Genomic DNA, 26,086 nt, shown 5'->3' with positions numbered 1-26,086 from the left:
ATTTATAATCCTTTGGGTATATACCCAGTAGTGGGATGGCTGGGTCATATGGTACATCTAGTTCTAGATCCTTGAGGAATTGCCATACTGTTTTCCATAATGGTTGAGCTAGTTTACAATCCCACCAACAGTGTAAAAGTGTTCCTATTTCTCCACATCCTCTCCAACACCTGTTGTTTCCTGACTTTTTAAAAGCTGGATGCTTTCTACTCTCTATTTTCTACCTTGAATAGGTTAAGATCAATTAAGATTATTAACCAAAAAATGAGAAAGGATATTTATAGTGGAGCAATTTTACTGGATGAAAATGTTTTATCCACTCTGCTCTCTAATCAAAACAAGCAAACAAAGCTCAGCAAACAAACAAAAATTCTCAACAACTTTATCCAACAAAATCGATACACAAACCAAACTTTCCAGTGCTTTCTCCCGTCCCCACATGTGCTGGTGCCCATACTGATATGTTTTACATTCACCCAAGGAAAAATAATTTAGTGGACTTGGAGAGGCTTTCCAGGCAATATTCAAATGAGTGTTTCATGTGTCCACTTGTGATTTCTGCTTATGTTACCATTTTGATTGTATATCAGCTCTGCCAAGGAAAAGAGGCCCACCTGACAGAATTACTTAATTTTTAAATCGATGTATAAGGAACACCTATCTATAAAGCTATTTACATCTTTATTAACTCAGTGATTCCAATATAATAAAAAGTTCAAAATATGGGTTGAATCTTAATTTCAAATCTAAGTTCAAAATATGGGTTGAATCTTAATTTTTATGAAAACAATTCTATTTAGTTAAATGTTACCAGATAGTTACTGTGCCCCAACTATATTAATAAAGAACCGGCTTGAGGCGAATTAGTGGGAACAAAGCTTCGGGGACAGAAAACCTGGGATGGAGGCCAGCTTTAACAATCACCCTGTGATCACGCCCTTGTGCAAGTCAGTAATTTCCTTTCTATCTTAAAGTTCTTCATGTATACAGTGTGAATAATAACACTGTACTCACTGATTGTGTTGGGATTAAATTAAGATAACGTAAAGTTCTTAGTACAGTTCCTAGCACATAAAAAGTTCCTTATGGGCCAGGTGCAGTGGCTCACACCTGTAATCCCAGCAATTTGCGAGGCCAAGGCAGGTGAATCACTTGAGTCCAGGAGTTTGAGACCAGCCTGGGCAATGTGGTGAAACCCTGTCTTTTAAAAAGATACCAAAATTAGCCAGGTGTAGTGGTGCATGCCTATAGTCCCAGCAGTCCCAGCTACTTGGGAGGCTAAGGCAGGAGGATCATTTGAGCACAGGATGCGGAGGTTGCAGTGAGCTGAGATCACACCACTGTACTCCAGCCTAAGTGACAGACTGAGATCCTGTCTCAAAAGTTATTCAGAAATGTTAATTATGTAATTATTGAATTTTTAAGGCTTATAGAAATTAAGCATAATTGACACTATGCAATGAAAGAAGGGATGGCCTTTTTGTTATTCTCTGAAGTCAGCTTCCCTATTTAGATACTGATTCAAACAAATAAATGAGGAAACAGGTCTTGTGGAAATATATATAATCTGTATGAATAATTAAAATATTCTGAAATGTATTGAAGGCTAGACAGGAAACAGTGATATCCTTTCCACACCCACAGATATACTATTTTCTTATATTGCTAAAGTTATTTCCAACTATTATCTCATTTATACTTTCAACAGCCCTTCCTATTGTTAACGTGATTTTACAAATATGACACCTGTGACTAAGAAAGATAAAATAAATTGGCTAAAGTTTCACAGAAGCTGTAAGAAAAGAATCAGGAGAATTCACATGGTCTTGTTTCCTGTTCATTGTTGTTTATATGAGTCCCCGTTACTTCTAACGGTGTGAAAATGTGTAAAAGTTGTTAAGTTCTGTACATTTTCATTTGCATACTTATAAAATGCAAGCACTGTAAATTTGTGAATAATCTTTTCTTAAACTGAAGTTCTCTGAAAAGCACATAAAGTTTTATGAAAATGTAAATGACTAAAACAATATCCATTTCATTGTAGTTCCCTGTAAAATGAAGATAATAGACACACCATTTTAAAACGTTTCTGTTTTTGAACATTTGTAATAGTCCTGGATTAAGTTTCATTAAAATAAAAGAATATGGGCTACATTGAGAAAATTGTCTAGGGCCTATGGAGAGGAAAATCATGTTTCTGTGAAATAGTATATAACTTCATGAAACTCATAAGATGCTAGTAATGCTTGTAGAACAGTGCTTATTTTTGAAATTTCAAGATAAGCCAGCTTGGTTGGAAACTTTCAACCTCAGACATCATGGTGGATAGGGTAATTATAGACTCAACAAACTTCACTAATCACTTGCAACTTTTTTTCCAATGATACAGCATATAGAAGGTTTTCAATTCATGTTGGCAATTATTGACAAAATTACCATAGAAGAAGAAAGAGTATAACTTTGGAGTTGAATGGTTCGAAAATATACTCACAATCAGGATTCTGTAGTGAATTTACTATGCCTTGGACATATTACTTAACCTCCTTAAATTACCTTTTCTAATTTTTAAAATGTGAGGGATTTTAAAATACTGGGATTATTCTAGAATTAGAGATCACCTATATGAAAAGTCTACAGTGTAGTGTAAGCTGCATAAAAGACAGTGATTGTCTGAGTTTTCCTGAAAGCAGAAGTCTGCGACACAGACATTCATGCCGCAGTTTATTTGGGAGGAAGACTCTTTGAGGAAACATTGTGACTGAAACAGGGGAGGCAGCAGAGGTGTGTAAGGGTGCGTCTAGAGTCCATGGAGCCTCCACTCTCCTAAGACCTCTGAAACGTGGAGACCACCTCCTCTGTGTATCCATCAGAATAATAGGCTAGAGCATTTGTCCATTGGCATAGTTGTTGTTCTCTAAGGATCTATTTCTTCTAACCTCATTTTAAAATAAATGGCACATGCTTATGAAAATACCCTTTTTTGGTCAAGATGCTGTGATTATTGATTGCCAAAGCTAAGGCTAGTCTTTCCACTGTTAAGGCTTCACGATTTTATAAACAAGATGGAAGGCTTTATTCAGCAGAATATGCTACCATTTTTAAGAGAACAGCAGTTGTCAGCATGCAGGGAAAGTGCTCTTACCAAGGATTTGGCTGAAATGAAGAGGTGGTCATATTAAGGAACTTGGATCAGAGGAGAAAGATGAAATAAACAGGACACAACGTGTTGGTAAGGGTAATGTATTAGCCAGAATTCTCCACAGAAACAGAACCAGTAGGCCACAGATATAGATATGTAAGAGGAGATTTAGTGTGGGAATTGACTCATGCAGTTATGGAAACTGAGAAGTCCCACCATCCGCTCTCTGCAAGCTTGAGAACCAGGAAAGCCAGTGGGCAATGGTGTCACTCCCAGTTTGAGGCTGAAGGCCTGAAAACTACAGGGGGGTTGGAAGTAACTGGTCTCAAAGTTCAAAGGCCCAAGAACCAGGAATTCTGATGTGCAAGAGCAGAAGAAAATAGATGTCCTGGCTCTGGCTGAAGGGAGAGAGAGAGAGAGAGAGAGAGAGAGAGAGAGAGAGAGAAAGAGAGAGAGAGAGAGAATAAGAAGAAAAAAGAAGAAGAATAAGAAGGAGGAGGAGGAGGAGAAGAAAAAGAAGAAGAGAAAGAAGGAGAAATAAGAGAGAGAAAGAAAGAAAGATAAAGAAAGAGAGGGAGGGAGGGAGGGAAAAGGAAAGGAAAGGAAGGAAGGAAAAGAAAAAGAAGGAAGGAGAAGAAAAAAAAAGGAAGGAAGTAAAAAAGGAAAAACAAAGAAAATAATTTGTTCTTCCTTTGCCTCTTGGTTCTATCTGGGCCCTCACTGGATTGGATGCTGCCCACCCATGTTGGTGAAGACAGATCTTCTTTATTCTGTCTACTGCTTTGCATGCTAATGTCTTCAGGAAACACATTCACTCGCACACCAAGAAATAATGTTTTACCAGCTATCCGGGCATCCCTTAAGTCCATTTAAATTGACACATAAAGGTAATTATGACACATAACTTTCAGAGAAATGAAGGTTGCTGTGGATGAGGGTAAAACCTTAAAGGGAAAAGAAAAGTCTAAAGATTTTTTACAAGATCTTTCTTTGTGGTATCCTGCATAAATCTGTAATACATCTTCAAAGTCTTGTTTTTCTTTACAGATTTCAGAGTTAGACTACTAATACCGAGTAATAAGGCCTCTTTGCTTTATGGGGATTATATATGAAATGTGTGCACGCATAGTACTTTGCCAGTATTCAAATCATCCTCTATGACAAGTACTGCATACCTCAAGTTATTTAGATTTAATTCTCAAAGATGTCTCCATTGTGTGTCTTTAGTTCTTCTAATTGTCATGCTGTGCATCTAGTTATGTTATAGCTGATATTGATTTGCAATTAATGTGTAGGACTCAGGGTAATAGCTACGCCAAAAGATTGCATTTGATTACTACATAGTTTTTTTTTTTTTTTTTTTTAACTCTCTCATAAAATACTTCATTTAAATATCAGAAGGGGGTTAAGTATTTCACTGTTATAGACACTGGGACTCAAATATGTTTTGTGGCTTCTCTAAATCCATATGGTTCTTTAAGTCCATACTATGTGGACAGTTAAATTTAGATCTTCTATCTCCTAGCCTAGTTTTTTTCCCACTATATGTGTCTGCATTGTCATAATATTTGTATGCTTGAAATTGTACACTGCTTTATAAATTGATATTCTATAATATGTTAAGTATGTATTTGATATATATTAGTTACCCAAAGTAGAAGACATTATAAAATAATTTATAATATTAAATGTTTTCCCTACAAATACAATAGGGGCACATATGTATTTGTGACCTACACTAAAATTATTAAGATTTATAAAATTCAAGATATTATCATTATTATATGCATAACTCTGTGCAGAATACTATAGAAAAGTCAGAAGAACTGAAAATCTTCGCCTTTGGAAGTATGACAATCTAGTTTGGAAGATAATTCTAATTCCCAAAGAAAAATCATAAATAGCACATAAGTGAGTACATACCCAATAATATAGGAAATAGTTCAGAGATCTGGAATAGAGATGAATTGGACTGGCTCCTGGAAGAGTGAATGATTTATATATTGTAAATATTGGGAAGAATGTGAAATTAGAAGATGGGGGGGGAAAGGTGTGTTTTACAAAAATGAGAAAATCTGTTTTATTCAAGGTTATCAATAGAGTGGAACGAGATTGTGGATGGATGTTAGGTATAAGAATTTAGAGGCTTTTAGCATAAGAATTGAGGCTTTTAGCATAGCATTTTCCTGAGTGTTGCCTGAAAACATCCAGGATACCCAAAGACATTTTAAGGGACTGTGAAGTATACAGTGAGCCCTATTTTCATAATAATACAAAACCATCATTTGTCTTTTTCACTGAGTTGACATCTACACTGCTGGTACAAAAGTACTGGTGGGCAACATTGCTAGTGTGTTAACATGAATGTTGGCACAGCCACCAAAACAGTTATTAGTCATTCTGTTCTTCACTACCATGAACTTACTATTTTTTTTTTTTTCTGTCCAGTTACAGTTGAATGCTATTGCTAAAGCAAGGAAAATTCAGTTTATTAAATCTCAGTTTACCAGGTTCCTACATGATGAGAAAGAAGAACTTCTAATCCTTAAAGTATGATGGTTGCTTCAAGAAAAAGCTCTTATGAGGTTAGGTTGCAAGCTGATCTAGTTGCTTTTTTCATGGAATGCCATTTTTAGTTGAAGGAATGACTGACAGATAATTATGTTTATTCAAACTTGGATATATGGTAGATATTTCCTTGAAAATGAATGGAGTAAGCTTGTCACTTCAAAGAAACAAACTGACAGTATTTGTTGCCAATGATAAAAATCTGAGCTTTCAGGCAAAAAGTAGAATTTTGGAAAGTGTATTCCATCACCATGAGCTTGATAGCATTTCCATTCTTAAATACTTTTTTGATGACATTGGTGATGATATTAACAAGTGTATTTTTTATTTTCTATAGTAAAATTTGTCAGCTCAGTGCACCAATGTTTACCACATGAGACATGTATAATATTAGGAAATCATCATGAAAAAAGTAGATGCATAAATGAAAGATCCATGTAAAGTGCAAAATTGACCAATGGATTTTAATATAATAGTATATGGAAAGTTCGTTGATATTGTTTTGGCTTCTACACTGCCATTAACCTTCAAGAAACTACCCCAGTCAAGTAATAGAGTAGTATCAAAATAAATAAATCTATATTATCAGAAAAAGTTATTAAAATACTACTTCTATCTCTTGTGGCAGCACATGCCTGTAGTCCCTGCTATTTGGGAGGTTGAGAAGGGGGACCACTTGAGCCCAGTAGTTTGAATCTATCCTAGGCGACATTGCAGACCCCATCTCTTAGAAAATTAAAATACGTCTCAATTTTCAACCATATTGCCTGTCTGCACCTGGGTTTTCATTATATACCTTTACCAAAACAAGTTATAGATTGAATCTAGAAGAAAATATAAGAATCTAATTGTCTTCTATTAAGCCAGTAATTAAAGATATCTGCAAAAATGTAAAAAAAGAAGCCACTCCTCAATAACACTTTGCTTTGAAAAGAGCACTAAGTATGCACACTAAGTAACTTAAATGCTTTATAATTTGAGGTTGATAAATTGATATGGTGATTACTATTGAAACAGAGCACTACTCTATAGTACCTGTGATAAAAATTGTGGTGGCTGATGCTCAAGTCTGGTTATAAGTGTTTTGGAAGTATGAACATTTGATTAACAGCTAACACATTGTAGTTATCTGTACTCTGGACTAGTCATATTTTGTTTTTCAAATTTTGCGTATGGACACATTAGTAATTTTTGTAAGCCCTTCAGTAAATCATAAGATCTCTTTATTAGGTCATGACTAGCATTGCGTTTTAATTTTCATAAAATGTATTCCTTGTTAAACATATAATGGGCTTACCTTTATTATTATAAATAAATACATAAATTTTTAAATATTTGTCAGTTTTAATTTCAAATATGGTAAATATCAACAGACATAATCCACAAAACCAAAGGACTGAGATATCCTCAATATTTTATAAGATTTTAAAGGGGTCATGAACCCTATCAAGATTTTTAAAAATCATGAGATCTATATATTTAGCTTACAAGTGGTTACAACCTTCATGATGGCGATTCTGACAGGCTGGGAAGTGTAACCTTCAGGCAAAACCAGCAGGCACTTTGAGGGATGGGAGAGTGGAACAGGGATATATGCTGACAAGGTTGGCCAAGTAAACATATTCAACAGGTTGAGGGAGGTCTTATGGATATTCACAAAGGGGGTCCTGACACATGCATACTGAACAGACATGTATGTTACATGTGTCCCATGTTCATTTTGGAGTGGAGACAACATTTAAATGCATTAGAGTTAGGTCCTATATGTCAAAAGGTGAGGCAGGAACATGAAGGTATTCAAATGTGCAGCCTCTGTGAACAGGCCAGACTGAGCCCAATGGTCGGTGCTCTCTTACCAGGAGAAAGTTACTGAAATTAGTCTCTTAGTCAATCAGAGCTATGTGGTTATGGTTTGTTGGACAGTGAGTTCAATTGGTCAGTGTCTGATGGATGAGCTGCAATTATATTGCTTATCTAGAGGCCAGGGCTTGTTTATCTACTAGAAAAAGAAAAACCTTGTGAGAGTTATAACAGAGTTTATTCTTCAAGTGTAGAGGTACGTGACTTAATGCATGCCTGGCATGGCCTTAGGTCATGTTTATAATTTGGTATCTTATTGCCGTGAAAAGTTTCGCTCTGTTGGTTATCATCTCTAGTTTATCATTAATGCTGGTCGATTGTGTTTAATCTGCAAAAAGGAGGGAGTATAATGAGGCATGTCCCCATTCTGTCTTGGCCAGGAACTCAGATTTTTAAGGTCTCTCTGGGGTCCCTTTGGCCAAGAGAGGGTTCATTCAATATGTGAGAAGCGTAGGATTGTAGTTTTAGTTCTCGGGCCAAAAAGATTAACAACTGCTAATTTGGCCAAAAAGATTAACAACTGCTAATCAGGGCAACCACTGAAGATTTTTGAGTCTTCAATTTTGTCTCCCTTGTACCCAGTGTCTATACTATAATAGAGAGGTCTGGTTTTAATTCCTCTTTAAATCCCTTCAAAGGCCAAGCTCTTTAGCATTCCTTAACACTTCAATAAAGGCCCCTATGAAGATCCTCTAGCTTTCATCCCCAGACACCACTCATCATTTCACATACTGCAATTACTTACGGGGATCGAGGACACACCCCACTGTGCTATTCGGTGCCCTCATGCCTTAGCTTGTGCTATTTCTCTCTCCTGGAAAGCCTTTCATGCCTTTTTTTTCTTTTTCTTTATTCTTTTTTTTTTTTTTTTTTTTTTTTTTTTTTTGCTGCCTATGTGTTACGCGTCTGTTAAGACCTTGATTGTGTTCATTTTCCTTGGGAAACTGTAGCTGAACTCTGAATCTGGGTAATGTGTTACCCCATATTATTATGACATTTCTTGATTCTGTGTCCATTTTCTCTAGTGTTTAGTAAGCTTTTTCAGGACAGAGACCTTGTGCCTAACACATAGTTAATGCTTAAAAATGCTTATTGCATTTGCATTTGCTTGCTCAATAATGCTTGCATAATCAATGATAATAAATGCTTGCTTAAAAATAATTAATATAAATACTAGTTAGGAGAGTTAGTCTGATAACTACCTCAAAAATGATTTCAAGTCAGAAAGGTCTATAGTATGACTTAAGCAAAATTGTGGTAAACAAACAAAACAAGTACATAAGTCAGACTCACTTTTTCCTCCTTGTTTGCATGCAGATCGAGTGACAATAACAAGTTCTGAAAAAAACATTTAAGAGTAGATCCATGCTAGCATAGCCTTACCCAGCTTTCCAAAAATGGGGTCAGTTATTTAATACTTTAAATAGCACATTTGTTTTATGAAGGCCAGCTCTCACATTTTAAGGTCACTGTTACAAATTTGATTTCTGTGCAAGAGGTTTTAAACAAAAACTACATTGTTTCAGAATAAAGATTTAGCATAACATAAAAAAATCACTGTACTAATGTTAAAATATGAATAAATTGAATTTAATTTCTTGCTTGGAGTAATTAAACCAGTAATAAGTAAAAGTAGCGGTAAGTAAAGTAATTTAAGTAGTAGTTACATTTAAAAATCAGGGTACTTTCTTACAAATATGCTCATTGCCCTGCAATGACTAACTTTAAATTCATCTAGACGTGAGAAACACATTTGACTACAGAAATGATAGATGAGCACTTCTTATTAATATTTCTACATCTTAATGGTATTCAAATGCATGCTAAGGGATCCTAGTCTTGTTTGGGTTTTTGCTTTTTTAGATGTCATTCCATTTCAGCTATTTCCTTAGTCATAATGTAAGTCTATTAGCATACCACGTGGGCTGAGTTTGCACAGCTGTCCTTGCCAAAGGCTGCCCTGCAGTTCCTCCATCATTGGGGTAACCAGCTGTTACTTATTTAAAGCCTCCGTCATTTTGTATGACAGAGTAACTTAATTATTCCCTGCTTTGGAGATGTTAAATGAAATTATCTTCAAAACAAGTGCACTTCATTTAATATTTTTCTCCATCAAATACTTGAACTGTGACATTTACGTCATAAGCACTAAGTAACTAAATGCTTTATAAATTGAGGCCTTTTGATAGGGTAATTATTATTGAAGCAAAACACTTTTCCAAAAGTACCTGTGATAAACATTGTAGTGACTGATGCTCAAGTCTGGTTATAAGGGTTTTGGAAATACAAAAATTTGATTAACAGATAACATGTTTATTTACACTCTAGACCAGATAAATTTTGTTTTTCAAATTTTGATAGGGATACATTAGTGGATTTTACAGCCCCTTCAGTAGATCATAAAATCTCCTTTAAAGGCGTCATGACCAGCAAAGGAAGAAGGAAGGAGGGAAGGAAGGAAGGAAGGAGGAGGAGGAGGAGGAGGGAAGGGAGCGAGGGAGGGAGCGGGGAGGGAGGGGTGAATACTAAGGGTACGTTTTTATGAAAATTTTATTTGTTATATATAAAGTACCTGTTGATAAACTTGTAGTGGATGATGCTAAAGTCCAGTATAAGTGTTCAGGAAATATGAAATTTTATAACAGATAACATGGTTTATATATACTCTAGACGAGATAAATGTTGTTTTTCAAATTTTGGGTTAGGGACACATAAGTGGTTTTTGTCAGCCCTTCAATAGATCATAAAATACTTTAATGCATCATGATGAAGGAAGGAGGGAGAAAGGGGAAGGAAAGGAAGGGAAGGATTTTATTTTATAATTAGTTATATATATTTATATATAGTCAGTTATATAATAATTATATAACTAAAATAGTTATACATAACTAAAATAAATTATACATATATATATATATAACTAAAACAAATATACACATAAACATCTTGGATAAGATACAAATGTTTTCTAAGTGTGGTTACCCTTTCAAAAAAGTTTAAAACCAAATCATGAGAGTGTCACATAAACCTTTATAGAATTTACCTGATTAAACTCCTGAACACACTTGTAATCTCACAAATATTTTGCCCATCATCATGTTTTTCCCCTTTAACTTTTTTATATATTTTAAACTGTAGTAGAAGTACACCGAAGACAAAATTTACTCTCAAGCATTTTTAAGTATACAGTGCAATGATGCTAAGTATATTCATATTGTTGTGCAATCAGCACCGCCATTTGTCTCTATAAGTCTTTGCATCTTACAAAACTGAAATTCTATACCCGTTAAACAATATCTTCTCAATTCCTCTTCCCCCAGACCCTGGATCTACCATTCTGCTTTGTCTCTGTGATTTTGAGTGCTCTAGGTACCGTATATAAGCTAAATCATGACTGTTTCTTTTGTGACTTGCTTGTTTCACTTAGCATAATGTCTTCCAGATTCATTCATGTTGAAGCACATGTCAGAATTCCCTTTCTTTTGAGGCTGAATAGTATTCCGTAGTATGTTTAAACCACATTTTGGTTTTCCATTCATCTGTCAATGGACACTTAAGTTGTTCCAGGTTTTAGCTCTTATGAATAATGCTACTGTGAACATGGGCATACCAATATCTCCTCAAGACCCTGTTTTCAATACTTTGTGGCATATATCTAGAAGTGAAATTGCTGGGTTATATAGTAATTATATTTTTAATTTTATGATAAACTGTCATATTGTTTTCCAAAACAACGTTACCATTTTACATTACTACAAACAGGGCACAGGGATTCCAGTATCTCTATATTCTTGCCAGCATGTGTTTTCCATTGTTATAGTAGTAGCTATCCTAATGGGTATCAGGTGGTGTCTCATGGTTTGCATTTTCCTATTTATCAGTAATGCCGTGCATCATTTTATGTGCTTATTAGCCATTCATTGTATATGCAAGTCCTTTGCCCATTTCTTAATATAATTGTTTATTTGTTTTTCCCCTAGTTTTTAAATTTGAGATAGTTTTAGACTTAGAAAAGCATTATAAAAATGGCACAGAAAACTCCCCCTTGCCTTTTGCCAGCTTTCCCTAATATGAACATTGCATATAACCATTGTAAGTAAAATGATCAAAACTAATAAACTAACATACTAAGAAAACTACCAGCTTTATTCTGATTTCAACAATGTTTCCATTAATATCCTCTTTGACTTGTAATATCTAACCCTGGATCCCATGTCATCTTAAGTTGTCATGCTTCTTTAGTTTTTTTCAGTCTGTGACAGTTCCTCAGGCTTTCTTCAAATGTAATGAGCTTGAGAATTTGAATAGTACTGGTCAGTTAACTTCGTAAAGTACCCCTCAATTTTCTCTTGATTAGATTGAATGTATATATTGTTGGGAAGATTGTCACACAAATAATACACTCTTATCATTGTATCATATCAAGGATATGATGTCTTATATGTACTAATATGCAGTAATATGTTTTATTACTTGTGAATGAACCTTGCTCATTTGCTTAAGGTAGCGTTTTCCAGATTTCTCCGTTATGAAGTTATGATTTTTTCATTGGCAATTAATAACTATTTATTTGGAGGAGATATTTTGTAACTGTACAAATAGGTGTTTCTTCTTAAAACATATCCACTAAATTTGTCATCCATAAATGGATCTTGTTTATAGCAATTATTACTGTGATGTTCTAGTGATGATTTTCTGCTTCCCTTATTCCTTTTTCGTTCACTAATTGGAATTATTCTTTAAGGAAAAGCTTTTCTTTCTCTTCAATTTATTTATTCAGATATTTATATCAGTTTGGACACATAAATATTTATTTTATTTATTGGTTTGTAATCCAATCTAATCATTATTTATTTTGTCACTCAAATTTTTTAGCTTTGACCTTTGAGAGCTCTTTGAGATGGCTCATGTTTACTTTTGGCATGCCACATCATTTTTGTAAAAATAATTTCCTTAAATTTTGTACCCCAAGATGTTCCAGGTTCATCTTATATTTTCCCTGCTACAACCCTGGGATCAATGTCTTCGTCAAGGATGCTGAAGAATGGTATTTAGAAATCAAGATCTGGATGCAAGGTGTGCCCATTACTACGGGGGTGTCACTGTCTCTAGGCTCTCTCAAAGCTAGAAAACATGTATATGCACTAAACCATGGGCACAGGCACATATTTATTTTTGCATCTGTTTATGTATATATACATGTACACATAAATATATATTGAAAGCCCTTGCATTTTGCTTGATACCTTTGACTTTGAACCAACATTACAAGAGTCATTCTAAATTTTCCTGTTTTCTGGATTGTACCTTCTTTCTCAGACAGTGAGAAATTTGGCTTCCTTTATATACAATATATATGTTTATTTGTTAAGCCCTGGTATACGTGTACAGTAGCTTACAAATCTAACCCATAGCTCTGTGAGAAACAAATTACCAATTATAGTTTTTGCATAGAATTGATTTTGTCTTTAACCTTACAGTAGCTAGTCAAAGCACCATTTTATTTATTTATTTATTATTTTTTTTTTTGAGACAGAGTCTCACTCTGTCAACCAGACTGGAGTGCAGTGGCACAATTTCAGCTAACCTCAACCTCTGCCTCTCAGGTTAGCACAATTCTTGTGCTTCACCTCCCAAGCAGCTGGGAGTACAGGCATGCACCACCACACCCAGCTAATTTTTGTATTTTTAGCAGAGATAAGAGTTTCACCATGTTGACCAGGTGGGTCTCAAACTCATGGCCTCATGTGATCTGCCTGCCTCTGCTTCCCAAAGTGCTGCGATTACTGGCGTGCACCACTGAGCCTGGCCCAAAACACCATTTTTCAGTTACTCAGGTCATTTCCTTTCTTTTTCACCCACTTCAGTCTCATTATATAGTTTATTTGTAATATGGTTAGACTGATTTGTCACAGTCTGCATTCCACCTTGGGTTGCCATCACATTCTGGTTGATTTTTTTTTCCCTCTTGGTCATGTCGTAAATAAAAATAGATAGACAACAAGTGTTTAAAAGTGTGGAGAAATTTGAACCTTGTATATTGATGAGGAAATTATAATATGTTAGAGCTACTTTGGAAGACAATTTGGCAGTTCCTCAAAATGTTAAATATAGTTTCTATATAACCCAGTGGTTCTATCTATCTATCTATCTATCTATCTATCTATCTATCTATCATCTATCTATCTATCAATTTATCATCTCCATGATAAAGTTTTATAGTCCACATAAAAATCTGTACATAAACGTTCATAGTACCTTTATTTAAAACAGCCAAAAACTGGAAACAACCCAAATAAACATCAGCTGATTAATGGATAAACACAGGGTGGTTTATCTATATGATGAAATATTATTTGGCAACCAAAATAAATTAAGTACTGATTCATGCTATGAAATGGATAAACCTTGAAAACATTATGCTATATGAAAGAAGGCAATCACAAAAGATTGCATATAGTATGAGTCTATTTTTATAAAATGTCCAGATTTAGGCAGTTACACAGAGACATATAGTAGGTTAGTGATTACCTAGAGCTAGGGGAAGGGGTAATGGAAAGTATTGCTAATGGGTACAGGGAGAATAAAATATTCTAAAATTAGATTACATTTATGGTTGCAAAACTCTGAATATACTAAAAACTTCTGAATTGTGTACTTTAAGTGGATATATGAATTCTGTATCAATAACTTTCTTTTAAAAAGTCTTAATGCACAACTCTCTTCCATTACATTAAAAGTAATTCAGTTTGGCCGGGCGCGGTGGCTCAAGCCTGTAATCCCAGCACTTTGGGAGGCCGAGACGGGCGGATCACGAGGTCAGGAGATTGAGACCATCCTGGCTAACACGGTGAAACCCCTTCTCTACTAAAAAATACAAAAGCTAGCCGGGCGAGGTGGCGGGCGCCTGTACTCCCAGCTACTCGGGAGGCTGAGGCAGGAGAATGGCGTAAACCCGGGAGGCGGAGCTTGCAGTGAGCTGAGATCCGGCCACTGCACTCCAGCCCGGGCGACAGAGCAAGACTCCGTCTCAAAAAAAAAAAAAAAAAAAAAGTAATTCAGTTTACCAACACAAGATTAGGATCATTTCATTTTCTTGTGAAGAACAGAATATTATCATATATTTACTAGTGTAGATTTTTAGCATAAAAGGCTAAGGTAGTTGAGGTTTGTCACAATTTCAAGCAAAAGAAAATTAATATCATGATTGATGTAGAGACTAAAGATCATCTTCTGAGAAATATGTGAAAATATCTAGCCCATTACCAGCTACCCCTCTTTTGAAAACAGATGTACCCATATTTAATTATAAAAATTACTATTATGTTATACATTTCTGCTTTGATCTAGGACAGTATTGATTCTTCATATTATTGTTTTTTTTTTTTTGAGACGGAGTCTTGCTCTGTCGCCTAGGCTGGAGTGCAGTGGCACCATCTCCACTCACTGCAAACTCTGCCCTTCCAGATTCACGCCTTTCTCCTGCCTTAGACTCCCAATTCTTCATATTCTTTATCATAAATATATTGTGGTGTTAGTTCATGAGGTAAAAACTAGGAGCCCCAATAGTAGAGAGGGCAAGAAGCTTACTAAAAATTAGCACAGCCATTTAGTGTTCGACCTAGTTTTCAAATCTAGGTCTAACTCATCCCAAAGCTCTAATACTTTCTAGTGATTACCAGCATGAATTTTGAGAGTAATTAGATTTCTCAGTTAGCATGCTTATATCATTTGGCTACTTTGAAGACAATTTTATAGCTTCTAAGAGAAACCATTTTTTAATGTAATAAACAGTGTGCACAAATATTGCTTTTAATCTGAATTTTGTCTAAATAATATACAAAACATGAAAATTAAATAAATTATTTACTCAGATATTAATTATTCTAACTATGAGAAAAATAATCATAGGTAAACAGGAAAAAATTGAAACTGACCAGAGACGTGATCCTTGATTTCCTTATCTCGTGCCAGTAATGTCTCTGATCCAGCTTTTTATATCTGAAGAATAATCTTATATTTATGTTTTACCTTGCTCAAGATGGATTTAAGGCAATATACATAAATCCTTAAAATCAGAATATTAAAGTATAAAGTAAACGTGGCATTCAGAACAAAGAAAATAAAATTAATTAAGGCAAGAAGGGATAAAGCAAGAGACAAGATTAATAATTGTTGTGTGTTAAATAGTGTCTCCCAAAAAGATAGGCCTACTTCCTAACCTCTGGATCCTGTAAATGTGATCTTATATGGAAAAGGGGCCTTAGCAGATCTAAAGTTAATGATTTTGCTCTGTAATCATCCTGAGTTAGCCAAATGGGACCTGAATCCAATGAAAGTGTCCTTAGAGTAGAGGAGAAGGCCATGTGGACATGGAAGCAGAGATTGAAGTTATGCAGCCACCAACCAAGGAATGCTTGGAGCCATCAGAAGCTAGAAGAGGGAATGACAGAACAGCATGGCCAACACCTTGATTTTGAACTTTTGGTCTCCAGACTTGAAAACAAACAAAAGAAACTTCTGTTGTTTCTTCTATCCACCCAGTTTGCGTGAATTTGTTAGAACAGCCACAGGAAAGTAACACAATACTCTAAATAAATTGTCTTGGTAGAAAAGTTTTTAAAATTTCTTTCCTATTTTCCCTCCCTCCCTTCTTTCCTTCCTTCCTCCCTCCCTTTGTCACTCCTTCCCTTCCTCCCTTCCTCCCTTCTTTCCTTCTTCTTTTCTTTCTTTCCTTTCTTTCTCTCTCTCTCTCTTTCTCTCTTTCCTCCTTTTCTCACTCTCTTTATTAAAACATAATTGGCAAATAAAAAGTATATATATTTAAGATATCTGACATGATTTCATACATGTATACGTTGTGGAAATAATTACCAAAATAAAGTTAATTAACATATTACTCACCTCACATAATTATCTTTGTGTCTATGTGTCAGGTGAGAACACTTAAGATCTACTCTCCTAACAAATTTTTAGTATACAATACAGTCACCATGCGCCACATTAAATCTCCAGAACTTATTTGTTGTATAACTGAAACTTTGTACTATTTGACCAACATTGCCCCGTTTTCCCCACCCGCCAGCTCCTGGCAAGCAAGATTCCAGTCTCAGCTTCTATAAGTTCAACTTTTTTAGACTCCACATATAAGTGGGATAATGCAATATTTGTTTTTCTATGTCTGCCTTACTTCACTTAGCATAATGTTCTCCAAGTTCATCCATGTTGTACCATATGTTAGAATTTCTTTTCTTTTTAAGGCTGAATAATATTCTATTAAAGAATTGAATATATCCCACTTGTAAAATTCATTTCCTGCTGACAGCTACTTAGGTTATTTCCATATCTCTGCTATTATGAATAATGCTGCAATGAATATGGAAGTGCAGATATCTCCTTGAGATACTGATTTCATTCATTTTAGATGTATACCCAAAGTGCTAGATTCTATGGCAGAACTTTTTTTATTATTTTTTGAGAAATCTTCATATTGTTTTTCACAATGGCTATAACAATTTACATCCCTATAAACAGTGTGCAATGTTTTCCTTTTCTCCACATCCTTGTTAACATTTGTTATTTTTTTCTTTGGCTAATAGCCAATCTAACAGATGTGAGGTAATGTGTCATTGTTGTTTTGATTTGCATTTCCTTGATGATTATTACTGTTGAGTGTCTTTTCATATACCTGTTGGCCATTTGTATATCCTCTTTGAAAAAATGTCTATTTAGGTCCTTTGCCCATTTTAAAATCAGGGATTTCTTTTGCTATTGAGTTGTATGACTTTCTTACATATTTTGGACATAATCCATTGTTAGGTGTATGGTTTGCAAATACTTTCTCTATTTCACAACTTGTATTTTTATTTGCTGTTTCCTTTCCTGCACAGAAGCTTTTTTTTTTTTTTTTTTTTTTTTTTTTTTAGAGATGGCTTCTTTTGTTCCCAGGCTAGGAGGCAGTGCACAATCATAGTCACTGCAGCCTGGAACACTCCTAGACCTGAAGTAACCCGCCTTACTCAGGCCTACGTAGCTGGAACTACAGGCATATGCCACCATGCGCCCTCAGCTAAACGCTTTGTTTTTCATATTTTTGGAGATGATATTAGCTATGTTGCCCGAGTCTGACCAACATAACTTAGTTTCTCTTCAAACTCTGGCCTTAGCTGTCCTCCCACCTCAGCCTCAGATTGCTGGAAATTACAGGCTGCAGAAGCTTTTTATTTATTTTATTTATATTTTGATTTTTTTTTATTTTTTTTTATTATTATCTTTAAGTTCTAGGGTACATGTGCTAACGTGCAGGTTGTTACATATGTATTACTTGTCCTGTTGTGTCTGCACCATAACTCGTCAGACCCAGCTCAATTCATCATTTATATCAGGTATAACTCCCAATGCAATCCCTCCCCCCTACCCCCGCCTCCCATGAAAGTCCCAGTTGTGTGATGTTCCCTTCCCGATCAAGTATCTCATTGTTCATCCGTTCCTATGAGTGAGCAACATGCGGGTTTGGTTTTGTTTTGTGTGATTTCTTGTGATAGTTTGCTAAGAATGATGGTTTCCAGCTGCATCCATGTCATTTGATGTAATCCCACTTGTTTATTTTACTTTTGTTGCTGGTGTTTTGGTGTTGTATAAAAAAACCTTGCCAAGACCAACATAAAGGAGCTTTTCCCTGTGTTTTATTCAAAGAGTTTTAGGGTTTCAGATCATACATGTTCAAAATGCATTCATTTTGAGTTTTTTTTTTTGTATGATATAAGATAAAACTTGAATTTCATTATTTTTCATGTGAATATCCAGTTTTACCACCACCATTTGTTGGATGATACTTTCCCCATCGCATATTTTTGGAACCCTTGTCAAAATTAGGTGACTGCATATGTGTAGCTTTATTTCTGAGCTCTTTATTGTGTTCCATTGGTCTGTAAGTCTGTTTTTATGCCAGTACCATGCTGTTTTGATTACTATAGCTTTGTAATATAGTTTCTAATCAGGCAGTCTGATGTCTTCAACTTTGTTCTTCTTTCTCAAGATTACTTTGGCTATTTGGGGTTATGTGTGGTTCCATACAATTTTAGGATTATTTTTCCTATTTCTGTTTTTAAAAAGTCATTTTAATTTTGATAGGCATTACCTTGAATTTGTAGATCATGTTGGGTAGTATGAGAATTTTAACAGTATTAATTATTCCAATTCATGAACATGGAATATCTTTCCACTTATTTGTGTCTTTCTTTAATTTTTTTTCATCAATGTCTTATGGTTGTCAGTACAAAGATCTTCCATATTGCGGGATCTGGCCAGCAGCCCACAATGCAACGGGGCTCTCTCTTTGTTCCCAGGTGGATCGGCAGGTCGATAAATAATAGACACACACAAGATAGTGAAAGTTGGGTCCAGGGGGGTAACAGCCTTCTCGTCCTGTGATGCCAACAATACACTGGATATGCCAGCATTTATTATTAAGTTTAGTGAGGGCGTGGGTAGGTTATTGAGGGATTTAGGGTCATTTGATTATGAGGTGAGATGGTCACATGGGGATGAAGTAATAATTCTTTAACATAACATCTGTATGCAGAAGTACAGTATACAGAGATAAGAATTTACAATATAGTGTGTGCATCAGTAATTTCTAACAGAGCCTTAAAACAGGAACACAGTCTTTCCATAACCTATGATTAGCAAGATATTAATCAGCAGTAACAGTTGCAGCAAAAGCTGCTTACAAACAATTCATAGAAACAGGACGGGAAGTTAGACAACCGGTTAGACTAGAATTTCTCAGAAGGGAGTATGCCTTAACCCTGAAGAGACCTACAAGAGCAGCAGCAAGATGAGGGCGTTTATAGCCCTATCTTATCCATATGGACAGGTGACCCCATGCATCCATTTATAGGCTTTCCATGAGGGTCGCATTCCATTCCCAGAGCCATGAATACCTGCTTTTCTGGGATAGAACCCTTGGTGATGTGAAACCTCCCTGACTGCACATCCATTCATAGGCTCTCTGCAGGGGGAAGCACATCATGCACTGTTGGCTTATTCTGGCAGTCCAGCCTGGCATTGTCTTTACACAATCCTGCATGCAATTTTGTATTTACAATAATCAGGAGCATTTCATCTTTTATTCCATAACAATAGTTTCAGGGGGTCTCCCTACACTTCCACCTCCTTAAACTTTTGTCTATGTATTTTATTCTTTTTGATGTGATGGCACATAGAATTTTTTTCTTAATTGGATAATTTGTTATTTAGTGTATAGAAATTCAACTGATTTTTATATATTAATTTTGTATCCTGCAACTATACTGAATTTGTTTATGCTAACAGTTTTTTTCATTTTTAGGTTTTCCTGTATGTAAAACCATGTCATTTGTAAACATTAATCATNTCTCTTTGTTCCCAGGTGGATCGGCAGGTCGATAAATAATAGACACACACAAGATAGTGAAAGTTGGGTCCAGGGGGGTAACAGCCTTCTCGTCCTGTGATGCCAACAATACACTGGATATGCCAGCATTTATTATTAAGTTTAGTGAGGGCGTGGGTAGGTTATTGAGGGATTTAGGGTCATTTGATTATGAGGTGAGATGGTCACATGGGGATGAAGTAATAATTCTTTAACATAACATCTGTATGCAGAAGTACAGTATACAGAGATAAGAATTTACAATATAGTGTGTGCATCAGTAATTTCTAACAGAGCCTTAAAACAGGAACACAGTCTTTCCATAACCTATGATTAGCAAGATATTAATCAGCAGTAACAGTTGCAGCAAAAGCTGCTTACAAACAATTCATAGAAACAGGACGGGAAGTTAGACAACCGGTTAGACTAGAATTTCTCAGAAGGGAGTATGCCTTAACCCTGAAGAGACCTACAAGAGCAGCAGCAAGATGAGGGCGTTTATAGCCCTATCTTATCCATATGGACAGGTGACCCCATGCATCCATTTATAGGCTTTCCATGAGGGTCGCATTCCATTCCCAGAGCCATGAATACCTGCTTTTCTGGGATAGAACCCTTGGTGATGTGAAACCTCCCTGACTGCACATCCATTCATAGGCTCTCTGCAGGGGAAGCACATCATGCACTGTTGGCTTATTCTGGCAGTCCAGCCTGGCATTGTCTTTACACAATCCTGCATGCAATTTTGTATTTACAATAATCAGGAGCATTTCATCTTTTATTCCATAACAATAGTTTCAGGGGTCTCCCTACACTTCCACCTCCTTAAACTTTTGTCTATGTATTTTATTCTTTTGATGTGATGGCACATAGAATTTTTTTCTTAATTGGATAATTTGTTATTTAGTGTATAGAAATTCAACTGATTTTATATATTAATTTTGTATCCTGCAACTATACTGAATTTGTTTATGCTAACAGTTTTTTTCATTTTTAGGTTTTCCTGTATGTAAAACCATGTCATTTGTAAACATTAATCATTTCACTTCTTTCATTCTGATTAGGATGACGTTTACCTTTTTATTTTTGTATAATTGCTTTGGCTACAACTCCCAGTACTGTGTTGAATAGAAATGGCAAAAGTAGACACCCTTGTCTTGTTCCTCATCTTAGAGGAAAATCTATCAGCTTTTCACCACTGAGTATGATGTTAGCTGTGATTTTGTTATATATGGCATTTGTTATGTTGAGGATCTTTCCACCTAATTTGTTGATAATTATTTTTATCGTGAAAGGATGTTGAATTTTGTCAAATGTCTTTTCTGCATCTATTGAGATGATCATATAATTTTTATCCTTTGTTCTATAAATGTGGTGTATCACATTAATTGATTTGTGTACATGAAACCATCTTTACATCCCAGGGATAAAACCTACTAGATTTTGCTGAATGAATGATGCTTTCCATGTGCTGTTGTTTCTTACATACCAGTCTTATGTGAGGCAGGGAAACCCTTCCTTGCAAGCCTAGGAAGAAAAAAGCTATAAGCAGTCCAGTAGCTTCCTTTAAGAAAATTTGCTATTCAACTCATGGCCTATCTCTAGGACTCTTTAAAGTATTTTGAGGATTAACATAGGTGTTCAGTTAAGGATTAAAAATACATATAGGTTGGACATGGTTGCTCGTGCCCTAAATCCCAGCTCTTTGGGATCCCAGGCAGATTACTTGAGCCCAGGATTTCAAGACAAGCCTGGGCAATGTGGTGAAACCTCATCTCTACAAAAAATTAAAAAATTAGGCAAGCATGGTGGCCTATGCTTGTAGTCCCAGCTACTCAGTAGGCTGAGGTGGGAGGATCGCTTAAGCCTGGGAGGTAGGTGTTGCAGTGAGCCAAGATATATATATATATGTGTGTGTGTGTGTGTGTGTGTGCCCGCGCGCGCGTGCATGTGTGTGTATTTTGAATACCTCATTTGCAAATACTCTTTAGCTGGAAGTCTAGCTAAAACATTCCAAATTGTTTTAGGACATCAACTGAAACTAATTGAGATAATTAAATGTGTGAGATATTGCTGAGAGATCAATGAATATAAAAATGATACATTAGTCCATTTTCATACTGCTATGAAGAAATACCTGAGACTGGGTAATTTATAAAGAAAAAATGTTTAATGGATTCTTAGTTCCACATGGCTCGGGAGGCATCACAATCATGGTGGAAGGTGAAGGAGGAGCAAAGGCACATCTTACATTGTGACAGGCAAGAGATTGTGTGCAGGGTAACTGCCCTTTATAAAACCGTCAGATCTCATGAGACATATTCACTACCATGAGAACAGATGGGAAAAACCTGACCCCATGATTAAATTACCTCCAAATGGGTCCCTCCCAAGAGACATGGGGATTATGGGAGCTATAATTCAAGATAAGATTTGGGTGGGGACACAAAGCCTAAGCATATTATTCCAAGCTGGCCCCTCACAAATCTCATATCCTCATGTTTCAAAACCAAATATGCCTTCCCAGCAGTCCCCTAAAGTCTTAACTAATTTCAGCATTAACTCAAAAGTCTGCAGTTAAAAATTTCATGTGAGACAAGGCAAATCCCTTCTGCCTATGAGCTTACAAAATCAAAAACAAGTTAGTTACTTCCTAGATACATTGGGGGTACAGGCATTGGGTAAATACACCTGTTCCCAATGGGAGAAATTCACCAAAATGAAGGGGCTAGAGACCCCATGCAAGTTTGAAATCTAGCAGGACCATCAAATCTTAAAGCTCCAAAATGATCTCCTTTGACTACGTGTTTCACATCCAGGTCATGCCAATGCAAGAGGTGGGTTCCCATGGTCTTGTGTAGCTTTGTCCCTGTGGCTTTGCGGAATACCACCCCAGTTCCATCTGCTTTCATGGGCTGGCATTGAATGTCTGCAGCTTTTCCAAATGCAAGGTGCAAGCTCTAGGTGGATCTACCATTCTGGGGTCTGGAGGGCACTGATGCTCTTCTCACAACTCCACTAGGCAGTGCCCAAGTGGGGACTCTGTGTGGAGGCTCTCATCCCACATTTTCCTTCTGTACTGCCCTAGCAGAAGTTCTCCAGGTTGCCCCTGCAGCACACCCCTGCCTGGACATCCAGACATTTCCATACATCCTCTGAATTCTAGGCAGAGGTTACCAAATCTCAATTCTTGACTTTTGTGCACCCACAGGCTGAACACTGTGTATAAACTGCCAAAGCTTGTGGCTTGTACCCTCTGAAGCGATAGCCTGAGCTGTACATTGGCACTTTTACTCATGGCTGGGGCTCAGGGCACCAAGCCCCGAGACTGCATGCAGTAGGGCCCTGGACTCTGCCCAGGAAACCATTTTCCCCCCCAGGCCTCCAGGCCTGTGATGGGAGGAGCTGCCGTGAAGACCTCTGACATGCTCTGGAGACATTTTCCCCATTGTCTTGACAATGAACATTTGGCTGCTCATTACTTGTGCAAATTTCTGCAGCTGGCTTGAATTTCTCCTCAGAAAATACGTTTTTGTTTTCTGTTACATTGTCAGCTGCAGATTTTTCAAACTTTGATGCTCTGCTTCCATTTAAACATGTTTCAATTCCAACCCATATCTTTGTGAATGAATAAAACTGAATGCTTTTTAGGGCACCCAAGTCACGTCTTGAATGCTTCGCTGCTTAGAAATTTCTTCTGCCAGATACCCTAAATCATTTCTCTCAAGGTCACAGTTCCACAGATCTCTAAGGCAGGGCAAAATGCCACCAGTCTATTTGCTAAAGTGTGACAAGATTTACCTTTGCTCCAGCTCCCAATATGTTTCTTATTTCCATCTGAGACCACCTCAGCCTGAATTCATTGTTGATATTACTATCAGCATTTTGGTCAAAACTGTTCAAAAAGTCTCTAGGAAGCTCCAAAGTTTCCCATATCATCCTATTTTCTTCTGAGACTTCCAAACTCTTCCAACCTCTGCCTGTTACTTACCCAGTTCCAAAGTTGTTTCCACATTTTCATGCATCTTACTAGCAGTACCCCACTCTACCAGTACCAATTTAATGTATTAGTCCTTTCTCACACTGCTAATAAAGACATACTCAAGACTGGGTAATTTATAAAGGAAAGAAGTTTAATTGACACACAGTTCAGTATGGCTGTGAGGGCCTCAGGTAACTTAGAATCATGGCAGAAGGAGAAATGAACACATCCTTCTTCACATGGCAGCAGGAAGGAGAAGTGCAGAGCAAAGGAGTGAGGGGAAGCCCCTTACTAAACCATCAGCTCTCATGAGAACTCACTCACTATCACACAAATAGTATGGAGGTAACCACCCTCATCATTCAATTTCCTCCCACTGAGTCCCTCCCATGACATGTGGGGATTGTGGGGGCTACAGTTCAAAATGATATTTGCGTGGGGACATAGCCAAACCATATCAGATGGAGAAATGATTTGACAACATGGGGGTTAACTTGACAAAAGCAGTTTTCATAAAGGAGTGAAGGGAAAACCTAACTGGAATAGGTTCAGAAAAGAATAAAAGGAAAGCAAGTGGATTCAGCAAATATAGATAACAGTTTCACTGAATTTTACTGTAGAATGGTGAAAATTGGTTTTTAAAAATAGTTGTGAGTTAGAGAATCTCAGAAGACTTTTTGTAAGGTAGAATGTGATAGCCTCTTTCTAGTATGACAATAATAATTCAGTAGATAGATTATTCTCTGGTAAAATTGAAAATGTAGGTATGTGAGGAAAACAAGTTCCAAGTGGGTCCTTTGTCAGGTGAAGGAGATGGGATCTTATGCACAAGTGGGTGTTGGTCTTACATACTAACAACAACAAATGCTGAAACAAAGATTAAAGGAGGCAGTAGATTGTTGAAAGTTGTATAGAAGTTTGTGGAAGTTCTCCAGTTGTCTTTTCTATTTTCTTTGTGAGATAAGAACTATTTTATCAAATAAAAGTTAAGAGAAGAAGGGGGTATTGCAGTTTTTAGGAAAGATACATGAATTCGTCATGTTCTTGAAGGGTAAGATTGAAGAGGACTATCTAATAGTATAGCGTGCTGCCTGAGATTCACTTGAGGCTTATCATTAACCGTTTAAAATGAGTCTAATCTACAACAAACTAACTTTCAGCATTCTGGCAGCTTTTAGCACTTTTGCAATAGAAGCAGCAGTGAGTTAGATTTTAGCGGGTTGGAACTTTCTTTTTTGGACATAAGCAATGGCAGGAGAAAGGAACAAAGAAGTGAAGGATTTTGCAAAGCAATGCTTTTAATAACGATGAAATCCAAGACAGATCATGAAGGAATAGATGAAGATGAGAGGGCATACATCCTAGAGTATTGCAGGAAATTGTAGAATTGAAGAATTGTTGATGTTGGTAAGAGAAGAAATAGGCTTGAAAAAGTAGAGTAGTGGTCAGAGCCCAGGATGCTTGAAGTTAAGATATTGGCAAGTGTGCAATTATTATTAAGACAAATGAGAGAAAATGATTATTGCAAGTGAGAAATGAAAAGGATTGAAAGGCCAAGGAATTGGGTGGACCATCAATGTATATGTTAATATCAAAAAGAATAGTAGAGGAGAGAGAGAGAGATTTCGTTGGATACAAAAACTTTCAATATAATGTCAATGGTACACTGTCTTTTTTCTTGTTATTCAGCATTTCAATTATTTTTGCACCAGTTGTCTCTCTGGGATTGTAGGAAAGTGACAAGGACAGATACTGAAATTTTATGGTCAACACCAGATATTCAAAATGTCCTACAGTGCTTTATGGTCTTCATGGTTTATGAGGCGATTTCATATGCATTATCTTATTTATTTTTATAGTTATCTAGTGAGACAACTAGAGATGATATTGTTATAAAAGCTTTATAGATGAGGAAATTGAAGTTTGATTATATTAAATCATTTGCCACTATATATCTACGGCTGGAAAATGATTGAAAAAAAGTTTCCATGAGACCAAATTCCACATGGATATGTTCTGAGAATGGTAAATAGAAGTTTATTAAGTATCACAACCAAATACATTGACCTCATTCTTTGATATGTTTTTTTTTGTTTTGTTTTGTTTTTTTTTTTTTTTTTTT

The 26,086-nt window shown here is 36.2% G+C and overlaps 1 protein-coding gene across 3 annotated transcripts in view; it reads left to right on the top strand.

The window, feature by feature from the left end:
- GRM8 (glutamate metabotropic receptor 8) overlaps positions 1-26,086 on the top strand; it is an 863,233-nt gene that overhangs the window by 799,129 nt on the left and 38,018 nt on the right. The window lies entirely within an intron of this gene.

Source organism: Rhinopithecus bieti, unplaced genomic scaffold (genome assembly GCF_001698545.2).
Source record: "Rhinopithecus bieti isolate Rb0 unplaced genomic scaffold, ASM169854v2 scaffold_7683, whole genome shotgun sequence".
Classification (NCBI taxonomy): Eukaryota; Metazoa; Chordata; class Mammalia; order Primates; family Cercopithecidae; genus Rhinopithecus; species Rhinopithecus bieti.
This window is presented reverse-complemented; position numbering and strand designations above follow the sequence as displayed.